Genomic DNA, 13,742 nt, shown 5'->3' with positions numbered 1-13,742 from the left:
ACAGTGCCCGCCACAGTGGGGAGTGTCGGGGCGCACAATGCGCCTCCTCCCCTCACTAGTATCTGCCCCGGAGCCGTGGCAAAGGTGTAAAAGAGCCACATGCAGCTCCAGAACCGCAGGTTGCAGACCCCTGATCTAGGGGATACAGATCAGGTGAGTTCATTTCATATCAGAATTCATGAAGATCTAATTCCTCAAGTATTCCTAGGGATACTTCTTAAATTCTTATCTGAAATGCTCCCTGGATTTTGGAGCTCTGAATTATCCATTCTTGCTTCCAAAGCAGAGGACTCCAAATTCCTCTGTTGCATGATGATGATGATGATGATGATGATGATATAAGAACACAAGAAGAGCTTGCTTGGTCAGGACAGTGAGTCATCTAATCCAGCATCCTTTTCTCACCATGGCCAACCAGCTTTCTGTGAGAAACTTACAAGTAGGATTTAAACCCTCTCCCCTCCTGCTGAGCACCCTTGCAATTTCTAGCAACTGGCAGTTTCTGCAACCACACTACTGCAATTTCTAGCATTACTGTCTCCAGCCATCAAGGCAGAGCATAGTCACCATGTATTGGTCTAAAATTTTAAAGCTATACAAGGTACTGGCCATTACTATAGAATATGTGCTGTACGAAGAAGAGTTTAATGATGATTTCCCAGTGTTGTCCAGAGTGCCCTATGCACAATTCAGCTCAGGCTTCCGTTCCTTCCATTCATTTCTGTCTTCATTTCCCCTCTACTTCAATGTACCCATTGGTATAAAGCACTGCAGAAAAGCAGTCTGGGGGCAGGGGGTACATAAAATTGCCACAATGTTATTTTGTTCTGGTGCTTTAGTAACAAACATCTGCAAACATAAGCTGTTGCCGAAGGATCCTTCATTCTGCTGTTGCTGGTCCTATTGGGTTCGCCATTTGGCTGGAGCAGGGAGGGCTGCTGCTTGTGGGAAGAAGGTCCCCTGTTAAAACTGGAGAATTAGTCGTGCAATAATAGCAAACATTTATTCAAGCGTCTGGAGGACTAATGCCATTTTGTTTTATTGCTTACTTCAATTTATGGGCCACTTTTTAATTTTATTCTTCCTCAAATGGCTTATAATCAGTGTTAAAACATACTGTATTATGTTTTATGGCATCCTGATATCAGGCTGTAGGAAGGGAGATTTCTGTATGAACAGTGGGGTTCTATAGATATTATTTGGTCTTTGTTTGTGACCTAGCAAATTTCTAAAAGCATTTTCCTTCCACCCAAAAATGTGCAATAGCCTAGTGTATGTTTCAGGTTTAAATATGGGGAAATACATTTGAACTCTGAGTTCTCTAAACATATAGGCATATTCCCTTCCTTCCTTCTTTTTTGCCCAATTATTATTGGGTAGAAACGACTTTAAAAAAACTAATCCCTTGAAACCTTGTGTTTGCTGTTCAATAACAAAGGGTATCATGCTATGATGGGATTGCAGAATTCTTGCTGTTCTGCCAAGGAGCAGGGAGATAGGCTTCATGCAGGTTTTTCCCATTGAGTTATCTGCAAAATCTGTCAGGGAGCCCTATGTTTTGCTTATCTACCCAGTAAGAAGTGTTTATACACCTGTGGTGCCTGCTCATACAGGTCTGAATGCGAAAGAGACTAGATAAGCAATGCCAAGTCAAGGGACATTAAAGACCTTTGCTGAGCCATATGCTGGCTCCCTCGTCTTGAATTCACAAGGCATAAAACCATTGCATCAAACAATAAATGAGAACACCTGGAATTCAGGCTGTCAAGTACTGAGAATTGCCTGGACTGAGTAGTGCAACTGTTTTATCTTCAACATAAGATTCTTAAAAAAGCAAGAAATTTGAGATACTAAAATTTGTGAAGAAATTGGAATCAGAATTTAAGCATAACAAAGAGGTCCTGGGACCCCGCTTCCCCAAGTCACTACTTCTACTGCTAGCACCATCAAAGATTAGAGCAGGCATAGGCAAATTTGGCCCTCCAGATGTTTTGGGACTACAAGTCCCATCATCCCTAGCTAGCAGGACCAGTGATCAGTGATGGGAATTGTCTCAAAACATCTGGAGGGCCGAGTTTGCCTATGCCTGGACTGGGGTAACCAATCTGAGCTCCTGATAAAGCTGGGAGAGATATTTGTTTGCTTTGCAAGCCTGCCTAATTTGCTCTGAAACAGCTGTCCTTTGAAATCAACATTTTTTCCAACCATAAATTTGTGCAGAAAGGCATGTATTAGGAGAAAGTGTGCCTGGAAATGCAAGTACCAGGAAGAATAAGCATACAAAATGCATTCCATTAGGGGAAACTGATCACAAAAAAATTGGGGGGGGGGGAGGTTGCATTAAAAAACCCCAACCATACAGCTTTGCATGCAGATTTTGCAAGCTGATGTGGACATTGGGTGAATTTAAGACTGGGAGAAAAAAAGACACCAAGAGACACCAACACAAAGAGATTATTCCATCCCTTCTCCAAAAGCTGAACAGTAAGTACAGTAGAACAGCATATTGAATGCTCTACCTCAAATTATTTGGTCATTCATATTTATTGCTCTCTGCATGTAGGGCAATAAATATTAGAATATCTGCATTACATTCTTTTCTGGAATGATTTTGTTGTTGCTGCACAGATCAATATTTAACTGCTCAGCTTTGTAAAAAAAGAAAAGCAGCAGCAGCAGCTTGGCATTCAGACCATGTTCAATACATATCTCATTAAAACAAAAAGATAAAAACACTTTCCCCAGCTTTGGCAGAGCTGCAGTGGTATTTCCAGCTCATGATATTTTTTGCTACAGACAGTGATGCTAGTGTTAGATGTTCACTTGGGACTGCTAATGTTCCAGCTTAGGGTTGGGGAAATTTAAGGCCTGAAGCCAAATCTAGCCCTTCAAGCCTCTCTTGCTAGTCCTTAGGACTTTCCTCATGCCAAACCTCTCAAATTACCTTGCTTTGAACTCCCCTTGAAGATTTTTTGCCTTTCTGGAATGTGTCCTCAAACTCTGATAACACCTTTTGCTTGCCTGGTGGATTTGTGAAATATTTGAGTGTGACAGGTTCCAGTGGATTGAGTGGGTGAGACCAATAGTGGGTCTGATGGTCAAGAAGGCAGATTCTGCATGTGCTGTAGAGGGAAGTCAGGAGCAGGTGGACCTTGTCAACCTGGGAAGATAGCCCATTTGGGAGAAAGAAAACTCTGGTCCTAAACCTCTGCTGCCTTGTGGGATATCTTCAGGAGAAGAAAATGCTAAGGAGTAAACCCTACACAAATCCAGAGTAGAGTCCCTAAGACAGTTGGATGGCACATTGTATGCTTCCTTCTGGCAATTCCTGCCATCAAGCCAAGCTGGTGCCAGATGTATTGCTCTGCTTTCCTTTGGACCACATCAGCAAGGTAGAGATGAGGGTCATGTCCATCTGGGCAGCTTTCAGTCTGATGAGGTCAATTTGGTGTTGGTAACACCGTAGTTTGACTTCACCCCTGGAGATGCACTCCATTTTCTTTTGTGGCCAACAGATGCCAACAAGGAGAGATGGGTGTGTGGGTAAGCGTAGAAAACTAGTCTATTGTACACAGGTAAAATATGCATTTGTTGCTCCATCCACTCCTGCCTCTTGGACCTACCCAGAACTGGAATGTACCCCCAAGAAGGTATCTCAGAAAGGGTTGTGGCCCTTGGATTGAAAAAACATTCCCCAACCCTGTTCTCACTAGTGAATGTCAACAGTTAAAAAAGAAACCCAAGACTTCTTGGATTTTGAGAAAAATCCCATCACAGAGGATGTCCTAGCTGATCAGATTTATGTTTCTTTCCTATGTACACTCACCTGTCAGTATGCTGCCTTGAGCTCAATGGATATTTCTCAGTAGACATCTAGGATTGCCCTGCTGATGAAACTGAGGGCAAATGAAGGCACAGTGAAGTCTAATGAGACCAACGGCAGTAAAGGTGAAGAAGAAAAATAATGTCAGGAAGTAGCAGCAGCAGCAGCCAGGGAAACAGAAGGGTATCAAAACAACACAGAAACAACCAGAATGTTCAGAAATTTGTTTTGTCAGCAATTAATTCAGATGAATCAGGTAACCTAATTGCAAAGAAGATGTTGAAATTAGCAATTATCCAGTGCCTGCAATATAATGTTGAGCTCGTTTTGATTGTCATAGTCTCTCCAAAGGAATACTTTAGTGATGGGATCCTCAACCTTTTGGAGGTCCAGGGGCTCAACTGGATATCTGAAAAAATATGTGGTTGGCACCAGCAAATACTCATTTCACAGAAGAAAAACAGTAAATGCTCAAATCTCCCCCCGCCCCCGCCAAGAAGCACCCAGGTAGAACACCTATACACACCCCGACACAAATAGAACATACACAAAATAAAAGCAGGCAACATCACTGAACCAAGAACGAAAGAAAGAAAGAAAAAAGCCACAACCCACTAAGGGGCATGGGGGGCCTTCAGGAGAGGTCTACAACATCCAATGTATGCTGAGATGCCCTCTCAGGAACCCACAGAGTTGCACCCTAAACCTGCCATTTTCTCCCACACTCCACCTTGAGACATTGACTCAATTCAGACTTTTTGGTTTGGGTTTCAAACCAGCATTCTTCCCCCATCTTATCCTTAACATTTGCTTAGCAGGAACATAGGCATCTCAGTGAATCAGATCACTGGTCCATCTAGCTCAGTATTGTCTACTCTGATGGGCAGTGACTCACTGAGATTTCAAATGGGATATTCCCTGCTAGTCCCATCGGGGCTTGAATTGGGGACTCTCTGCATGCAAAGCAGGCCCTTTGCCCCAGAGCTACAGTCCTTCAACATATTCTCACGATTTTGCAATGTTTTGCTTGCTATTTTGCAACATTTTGATTAGTCCTAATAAAGGCATTGCCTGAGCATGGATTTTAAATGGAAGTATTTAACACAACACAACACAACACTTATGGAATTCACTGCCCCATGATATAGTGGTTGCTACTACGCTTTAACACTTGGTGCACGCTAAATACCATGTTCCCCTTGCCCCATCTTTCCTAGAACAGCTGTTGGTCATGCATTTTACTGTATCTGATCACAGCAAAGTTTGAACTGTATTCTAAGCTGATTTAATTTGCTGGCAGCCATTGCATGCCTTATATCCATTTGTACACCACTTAAAGATTTTTAGATGTTCAACGGCCTATGAATATATTTAATAAAATAAATAGATGCTATCAACAGCAAAAGAAGGATGGGGAACGTGTGGCCCACCAGATGTGGAGGAGGAGAAGGAGGAGGAGGAGGGGAAAAAGAGGATTGTATTTCTGTTCGGCAAGCTCATATAAAATATATATCTATGCAACGTGCAAGATCTCAGCGAAAATGAAAAAGAACACAGCAAGCAACATCACAGCAAAAATACACCAAAGAAACAGAAGTACTGAATGGTCATCTGCCAAGCAGATTATAAAAACAGTAAATCTGTTTTCATAAAAAGCCTTGCTGAAATAACCCAACCTCAACTTGATGTGTAAAACTCATTACCGACAGCCCCAGCTTGATTCCATCAGGTAAAGAGTTCCATAACACCAGTGTCACTGCACTAAGCAGACCATTTCTTGTTCAGGACAGCCAGAGGCTGCCGGGCATGATCAGACATGCCTCAGTGGCACTATGCAAAAGCTGTTCAGAATAAGGTGATCTTTAAAAAATATACTGATCCCAGGTTGTTTAGAGCTTGGTAGTGTGCTGGCAGCCAGAGCAGTCCCTCAACACAGGTGTTATATGTTGATGGCAGCCAGCACTTAAGAGTTTTTTCTGCATTATAGCACTCTGTCTTGAGATTGCCAGTGCATGAACCACCGGCAACAGTCACAGCTGGCTCACCAGCTGAAGGCAGTCCAAGCCACAAGGAGCAAAGTCAGATGCAGTAGTAGACACAGATTGCATACTTGCTCTTTCAATCAGAGTGCAACCCTGTCCAGAAAAGGCAACTAACCTATCCCCCAACATGAGAACCACTCATTCACAGTGTTTCCCTCTAGCCAAGCTTTGTAATTTTATTTGCTGGCCATCATCAAGCAGTCCTCTGCATCTAGGCACCAGCTCAGATGCTGCATGGTCTAATCTCACTCTGATGTAATGGGGAAATAAGAGCTCTGTGTAATCAACATACTTGTTATACCTTGTCCCCAAACTCCTAATGACCACTCCCAGTGGCTTCATATAAATGTTACATCTCATCCTGTTATACCCCATGACACAAATGCTATTGGGCCAAGAGGCACACTCAATAATGCTGCCCTCTGGACCCAACCCCATAGGCAGGATTGGAGCCACTGCAAAGGAGTGCCTCCAAAATCCACCTGAGAGAGGCTGTCCAGAGGTATACCATGACTGAGGGTATCAAGAGCCATTGTGAGGTTGAGAAAAAGTAACATGGTCACTCACCCCTGGTCTCTTCCCATACAAATTTCATCCTTCAGGATGACAAAAGCTGATTTGCTTCTGAAACCTGAACCTAAACCAAAATGGTACTAAATCATGGTAGACTCCCATTATCTCTAACCATTGGTCATGCTGTCTGCTTGGATTACTGGGAGTTTGAATCCAGAAACATCTGAAGAAGCACAGCAGGTTTCCCTTCTCTGTTTCAGAAGGACTGGATGGATTCACAAGATAACGAGCCTATCAAAGGCTATTAGACATGACAGCTAAATTAAACCTCCCTCTTCAGACACAGCATATATCCTAAGTATCAAAAATTCGGGGCAGATAGCAAAAGGAGAGCTTCTGCCTTCAAGCCCACCTAGGATTTTCTAACTTGGCTACTTTGAGAAGCAGCATGCTGGACTAGCACGGACTTGCTGCTCTTCTGCAGCAAGACTCTTCTAAATGCTGGCTTTCTGCCCAGGACCATCCCAGAAACATATATTTCCAGCAATATCTGAAAACTCGGAAATTAGCAGTTGATCATGGAGAAAAAGCTGACATAGCCACAACAAATTTAGCCTTCACTGGCATATTTTCTGTTTGAAATTCATGAATTGGATTAAAGGTTTATTTTCTATTGCAATTCAAATATCTAGCTATCTAGCTATCACTGTAATAAGGTCACCTAGGTCTCTAGTTGATTAACCACCACATAATAAAAACTAAAAATAACATTAAAACAATACAAATAAACTCTTGAGGCAGAGCTCTTCATCCCCCTCACTTCCTCCTTCAGGTGGAAAAATGTTGAAACAAAAATGTCTTCAATTGTTTCCAGAAACTTCAAATAGTCAAAGCCTGTCATATCTCAACAGGGATGCCGTTCCACAAAACAGAGGCAGCCACACTGAAAGTCTTTGCCTGAGTTGCTGTGGAGACAGCTTCTGATATTTTAGTGCCTTCAAGGACAGTCTCCCTGGAAGAACACAGAGACCTTCTGAGCATATAAGGAACAAGGTGGCCTCTCAGGTTACCTGGTCCCAAACTATATGGGGTGTTGTATGTTAGTATACTGACTCCATAGAAATGTCTACAAGACTCCGATGAAACATAAATACATTACACTAGAATACAAATTCCAGCCATTTCAGGCCTTATATTTATTGTCCAAAGAATAATGAGAGGTCAGGAAAATATATTCAAAGTCTAAGCCTAAAAGTAGCAAGAGACCCTCAGCAGTTGCCTCAGTTCAGGCTTTAAAATCCCCACAAAGAAATATAAATGCTGTGTTGGGAATTTATGACTGATCTGCTGCAGTGGGGATGTTAAATCTGACCAAATCTTGGTGGCAGACTATTAGCAAAGGGAAGGTAGTTGTTTACACGGAAAATGAAGGTTCCTAATTCAGTTTTGATTTGTACCAACAAAATTTCCCAAACTTCTCCTGCCAAAGCAAGTGATATAAAGGAAGTCAAGCCCCCACATTTTGGCCTCTTTTACATTTCTTAACAGCTGGCTAGCAAAAAGAGTTATAACCCTATATGGGGCTGGAGGGTTAAGTTCATGAGACCAATGCAAACAAATTATATCAAATGCCATATCTCTGAATGCTGGGTATACAGTGGTACCTCGGGTTAAGAACTTAATTCATTCTGGAAGTCCATTCTTAACCTGAAACTGTTCTTAACCTGAGGTACCACTTTAGCTAATGGGGCCTCCCGCTGCCGCCGCCGCCGCACCACCATGTGATTTCTGTTCTCATCCTGAAGCAAAGTTCTTAACCTGAGGTACTATTTCTCGGTTAGTGGAGTCTGTAACCTGAAGCGTCTGTAACCTGAAGCATCTGTAACCCGAGGTACCACTGTATTTAGTTTTCTCCTCCAAAAGTGCTGAGAGTGGGCACCTGTTTCACTTCTGTTTCAGTGTATCTGAAGAAGTGTGCATGCACACGAAAGCTCATGCCAATAACAAACTTAGTTGGCCTCTAAGGTGCTACTGGAAGGAATTTTTAAAATTTTGTTTCGACTGTTGTATCTCGACAGCAATGTTGTTCCACAGAACAGGAGCAGCCATACTGGAAGCCTTGCTCCAAGTTATTGTGGAAAGGGCTTCTGATATCTTTGGAACTTGCAGACATTCTTCTGCAGGCTGCAGTGACCCTACTAGGTATCTAAGGAATAAGGTGGTCTCTCACATAACGTGGTCTTGAGCTGTACATGTTAGTGCCAACATCTTGAACTAGGCCTGGGAGCAAACTGGCAGCAAATGCAAATCCCATAAGTAAGGTATATGCTGGCTGTAGGTTGACACCACAAGCAGCCTAGCCACTGCATTCTGCACTACCTGAATATTCCATGAGGAATGATTCCATGAGCAACAGATACAACAAGACACTATGCTGGATGAACATCTACAAAGCCTGAGCCGAAATCCATTGAAATTCATTTAAACTGTTGGTGGCTATAGGTTTTTCTTCAACCTACAATGGATTTTCTGTTGGGATTGATTTACTTGTTTAGATCTATTCATTTGAGATGTAATCTCTTTCATGCACATCAAAGGGGATCCATTCTTTTTCCATTTCTTATACAACATATATTTTTTCTAATATTTATATTTTGCTATGTACATGGCTGTGGTACATTTCAACATTAGACTTTAGAGCATATGACATGATTCAAAGTGTTGGTGCTGACCTTTAAAGCCCTAAACGGCCTTGGTCCAGTATATCTGAAGGAACATCTCCACCCCCATCGTTCTATCCAGACACTGAGATCCAGCGCTGAGGGCCTTCTGGCGGTTCCCTCACTGCGAGAAGCCAAGTTACAGGAAACCAGGCAGAGGGCCTTCTCGGTAGTGGCACCTGCCCTGTGGAACGCCCTCCCACCAGATTTCAAAGAGAAAAACAACTACCAGACTTTTAGAAGATATATGAAGGCAGCCCTGTTTAGGGAAGCTTTTAATGTTTGATGGATTACTGTAATATTTTGTTGGAAGCCGCCAAGAGTGGGCCAAGAAGCCCAGCCAGATGGGCGGGGTATGAATAATAAATTATCAACATCATCATCATCTCCCCTACTCATATGGATAAATCAAAATGAAGACAAAATATAAATTCTGTCTCAGAAACTCAGAAACTAATCTGAAAAACAGTGAAACTCATGCATCCGAAAAATCTGAAAAACAGTGAAACTCATGTATTTATGAAGTGGGATTCAGTCCTGCTTTATAGACACATGCCGATTTCTTGATGTCTGCAACATCAAGTGATGATTTTCAGGTGTGAATGGGCCACCAGATCAGTCAGAACCTCAAAAGCTGCCTTATTCCAAATCAAACTAATTAGTCCACCTAGCTCAGTATTCTCAACACTGACTTGCAATGGTTCTCCAGGGTTTCATTCAGAAACCCTACCTGGAGATGTTGGGGAACTGAGCCTAAGATCCTTTGCATACAAAGCATGTATCAGATCAACTTGCACAAAATGTCCATACCCCTACTATTGCAAAAAACCACCAAGTAGCAAACAATAAAGTAACAGATAATGTGTACATGCATAAAGCAGTCCATTGATAGGATTATATACTCTAAAATTCTCCACGAAGAGAGGAACATTGCTTGCTCCAGGATTTGGAAACCTGTGACAATTGCCCTAATCTCCACTGCCCCAATGCCTTCACTCTCCATTTGCTTGCCCTCTCCCTCTAGGCCTCACCCGGGGGGGGGGGGTGAGGGCAAGGTGTTCCTGTTCCATCTCTTCCTCGTTCTTACTTCATGCTCAGAGATGCAAATGGAAACCAAGGAGCAGAAACAGCATGAAAAAGAGGGGGTTTTGGGGGTGGGTCAGCAGAGGGCATCCTATAAGGGTGTGGGCCTTGTCAAGTGCCTAGTGATGCCCAACCACTGGAGCCAACCCCTGATGCAGAACAGCCTGGTGGACTTTAGTCATATGGAGAAGCAACCTAGGAGCTCAGAGAAATGTGGACTGACCCCTGACATTTCTTTAGAGATATGTATGCAAGTGAGGAGGATGGAAAATGCCTTTCAATGTGGGTGCACCAGGTCATCTGTTGCTTCCTCCATGGGCCCCTCTGTGTGAAGGATCACAGAGAATATGAAGCAGTACTATCTATGTACTGTTTCACGGTCACCTTTAATCATTTGATTCCTCTGGATCACTCAACTCTTGATGACTTTCCCATCTTTCCGCAACCTGGTGCCCTGTGGACATTTTCAATTGCAACACTCACCAGTTCCATCCATCATGGCTAATGCTCAGGGGTGAAACAGTCTTAAAACATCTGGAGGGATCCAGGCTGTGGAGAGCTCTGCTAAAGCAAAAATCAAGGCCAGTTTCATTAAGATGTGGTGGTAGGGAGGTCCAGGAAACCCACAAACACATATTCAAGATACAGATCATCTACTTTGTCTTCTCTTTTTTACATAATCACCAGAAAATAGCTCTGTGTAGACCTAATCCCCACAAACAGCTGATGGAGTTTTAATGCTGTGTCTGGAGGGTACCACATGTTTGATGGGATGCTCCTTCACATACACTTTTAAAATCAAAATCGCTGCATATAGTTGATGAGATGCCAGGAGAAAAGGATCTAGCAAAGCCTTCATCCTGGAATTCTAAGGTTCTGCCTTTGTGGGCTGCCACCTGCATTTTGAAGACATATAGGCCAGTCACAGGTTTATTGTCATTCCATCTACTGTTTGTGACAACCCGGTCATCAACTAGCCATCTGCTCAAACCTTTTCTCCAAAGATAGGACCTTCCTTGCATCAACATGCATCCTTCTAACCTGCACTCTCCACACCATAATGTGACACCAGAAGAAATTCAAGAGATGTGTTAAAAAGATGGCATGTGCTACAATGCAAGACAATCTCTCTTCTATAGACACACCAATACCTGTTTACTGGCTAATCAAAAACATCTTTTAACATTTCTACAGCTCTTTGCTCAGTCTGTTATGCTAATACAAATTAAGCACAGAAGAAAAATCAACAGAAATTTGCATTATCTCTTCTGCCCCATCCGTCCAAAATATGATTCAAATTTGACTACCTCAACTAGGCCTGAGACATCACAGGGACTGAAAGCAGGTTCAGGAATAGATTGAGCTGAAACATATCTGACCAAAAGTGTGACACCACTTTATGCTATGTGGCTTTAGACATAGAATTAAAATGTCATTCATTCTTAAGGAACAGAGCTGATGGGAGCCCATGCCATGAGAAGCCTACTAAGGAACCTGAGTGAAGCTGGCCAGCTACATTTGGTTGCTCAATGCAAAGGCCCAGATAGCAACCCATTCCACATACAGAAGCTGAGCAGATGAGCAGTTAAATCAGGCTTCCTCAACCTCAGCCCTCCAGATGTTTTGAGACAGCAGTTCCCAGCATCCCTGACCACCGGTCCTGCTAGCTAGGGATCATGGGAGTTGTAGGCCAAAAACATCTGGATGGCCGAGGCTGAGGAAGCCTGAGTTAAATGTTGACCAAAACAACACGAAAGCTGAAAGCTAGCTTAACACTGTAGTCCAAACTGCCTAAAACATACACAGCTTTTTCCTCCAGTACTTCACTGTCAGTCATTCACTGCTCCACCTGGCACCTGCATGTGACACTATCAAACTAATTCTGCAAGCTGGTGGCAATAGCAGCATACATTGCATGAGCAGAGTAGTGCATGTACATGTACAATGTGTGATAGACTGCATGGCCTGGGCTGTCTGCCTTTCCTCTTGCTTGCTCCATTCAAGGGCCTTTGCCCATGACAGGTTGGGAGAAAGCCAACAGGTGAGACAGTCAGGACAGTTGAGGACAGCAATAAGCAAGAATCAAAAACAGGACAGTGTCTTAGAAGGATGCCCATGGCTCAGGTGTATTTGTGAGAACGGGCTCTGTAGCCACTGATCCCCAGCATCTGCTGCTGGATGTGTCTGTCTCTCTGCTTAATGGTGGAGCAGGCCCTGTGTGTTACAAAATTATCATTAAAACCCACTGCATATCACCACCTCTGCTAAGTTAGTGATATCTCAAAACTCAGCCTGCACAAATGGTGGCCTACCAAGTGGAATGTGACCCACATGGGATGCACAGAAAACTGCATATCCTTCAACAATTCCAAGGAGAAAAGATCAGTACCTAAGAACTGCCCCAACACAAACACAAAAACTGCACATTGGTCTTCACCAATTGCTTGACTTCGGGGTTGAGCAAATTGCATCTCAAAGGATGATGTTGGACTTCGTCTCCCATCAACTCCAGTCCAGGCAGCATGATCAGTTCTCAAGGGTGATAGGACTGGTAATTCAGCAACATTTGGAGGATAACAAGTCCCAGTCCCTCCTCTAACCCGACTTTCTTTTTCATTTTGCAAACAGTGGCTAGCTAAATAATGGGCTCAGTGTGTCTCAGCAATCCTCCTAGACCATAGGTAGCCAGCATAGTGGTGCCTTTGGGATATTATTGGACAACAGCATGACTAATGGCCAGAGATGATGGGAGCTAGAGACCAACAACATTGCATGGCCGCAGTTGCTCCATCCCATCTCTGTCTCCTTATGCCCCACTGATTTTAAAGCCAATTGTCTTTTGCATTAAGTGCATGCTAAAAGGCTGTCCTAAACTGGGTTATCAACAGTTCAAAACATACCTTGGTAGCTGCATTGTGCAGTGGTTGATGATACACACACACACACATACATAAATGTGCGTTAGAGGGGAAAAGTATCCCCCTTCCGCTTACAGAACTTGTTAGAGACCAGGATAGGTTGCAGAACCCTGAACATATCTAGCAACTGACACTAACTAAAGGTTTAAGAAAGCACCACCAAACGACATAAAAATAGGAACACAGACATGCCAAGTGATTCTCAGGAACTGGAAAACAGAGTAGCACTGTCCCTGGGAAATTGCTGCGCACAGCCACTGTACATTTAAAGCACACCCACCCAGGAATCTTGGGACTGTAGTTTACCCCTCACAGAGCCCAGCACCGTGAACAACTACCGTTCATAGGGTTATTTGACCTATGTGCACACGATTTACATGTATGGCTGTGTGCAACCCTCCAAGTAAAGTCTTGGAAAACCTCCTGTTGTTGGTTCCAGCCTGAAGCTGGGGAAAAACAACCAGTGATGGTTTACAAACACCTGACAAACTACAATCAACATTACACACTTTGCAATAGGGATTGGGAAGTCATGGTCCTCCTTTGTTTGATTCCAGTTTTCATCACCCCTGTCAGTTTGGTAAATGGTTAGGGATGATGAGAGTAAGTCGAACAACATCCAGAGGGCCACAGCTTCCCCATC

General features: G+C 43.2%; 1 long non-coding RNA gene across 1 annotated transcript; it reads right to left on the bottom strand.

The window, feature by feature from the left end:
* Positions 1-411: 411 nt before the first annotated feature.
* On the bottom strand, positions 412-8,186 carry LOC310669050. Its single transcript, XR_014506991.1, has 2 exons — positions 3,827-8,186; positions 412-960 (listed from the first exon to the last, which is right to left on the bottom strand). It is a non-coding gene; the product is annotated as an uncharacterized lncRNA (long non-coding RNA).
* Between the last annotated feature and the right edge of the window lie 5,556 nt (positions 8,187-13,742).

This window comes from Podarcis tiliguerta (genome assembly GCF_965153285.1).
Source record: "Podarcis tiliguerta genome assembly, chromosome: Z".
Lineage (NCBI taxonomy): Eukaryota > Metazoa > Chordata > Lepidosauria > Squamata > Lacertidae > Podarcis > Podarcis tiliguerta.
This window is presented reverse-complemented; position numbering and strand designations above follow the sequence as displayed.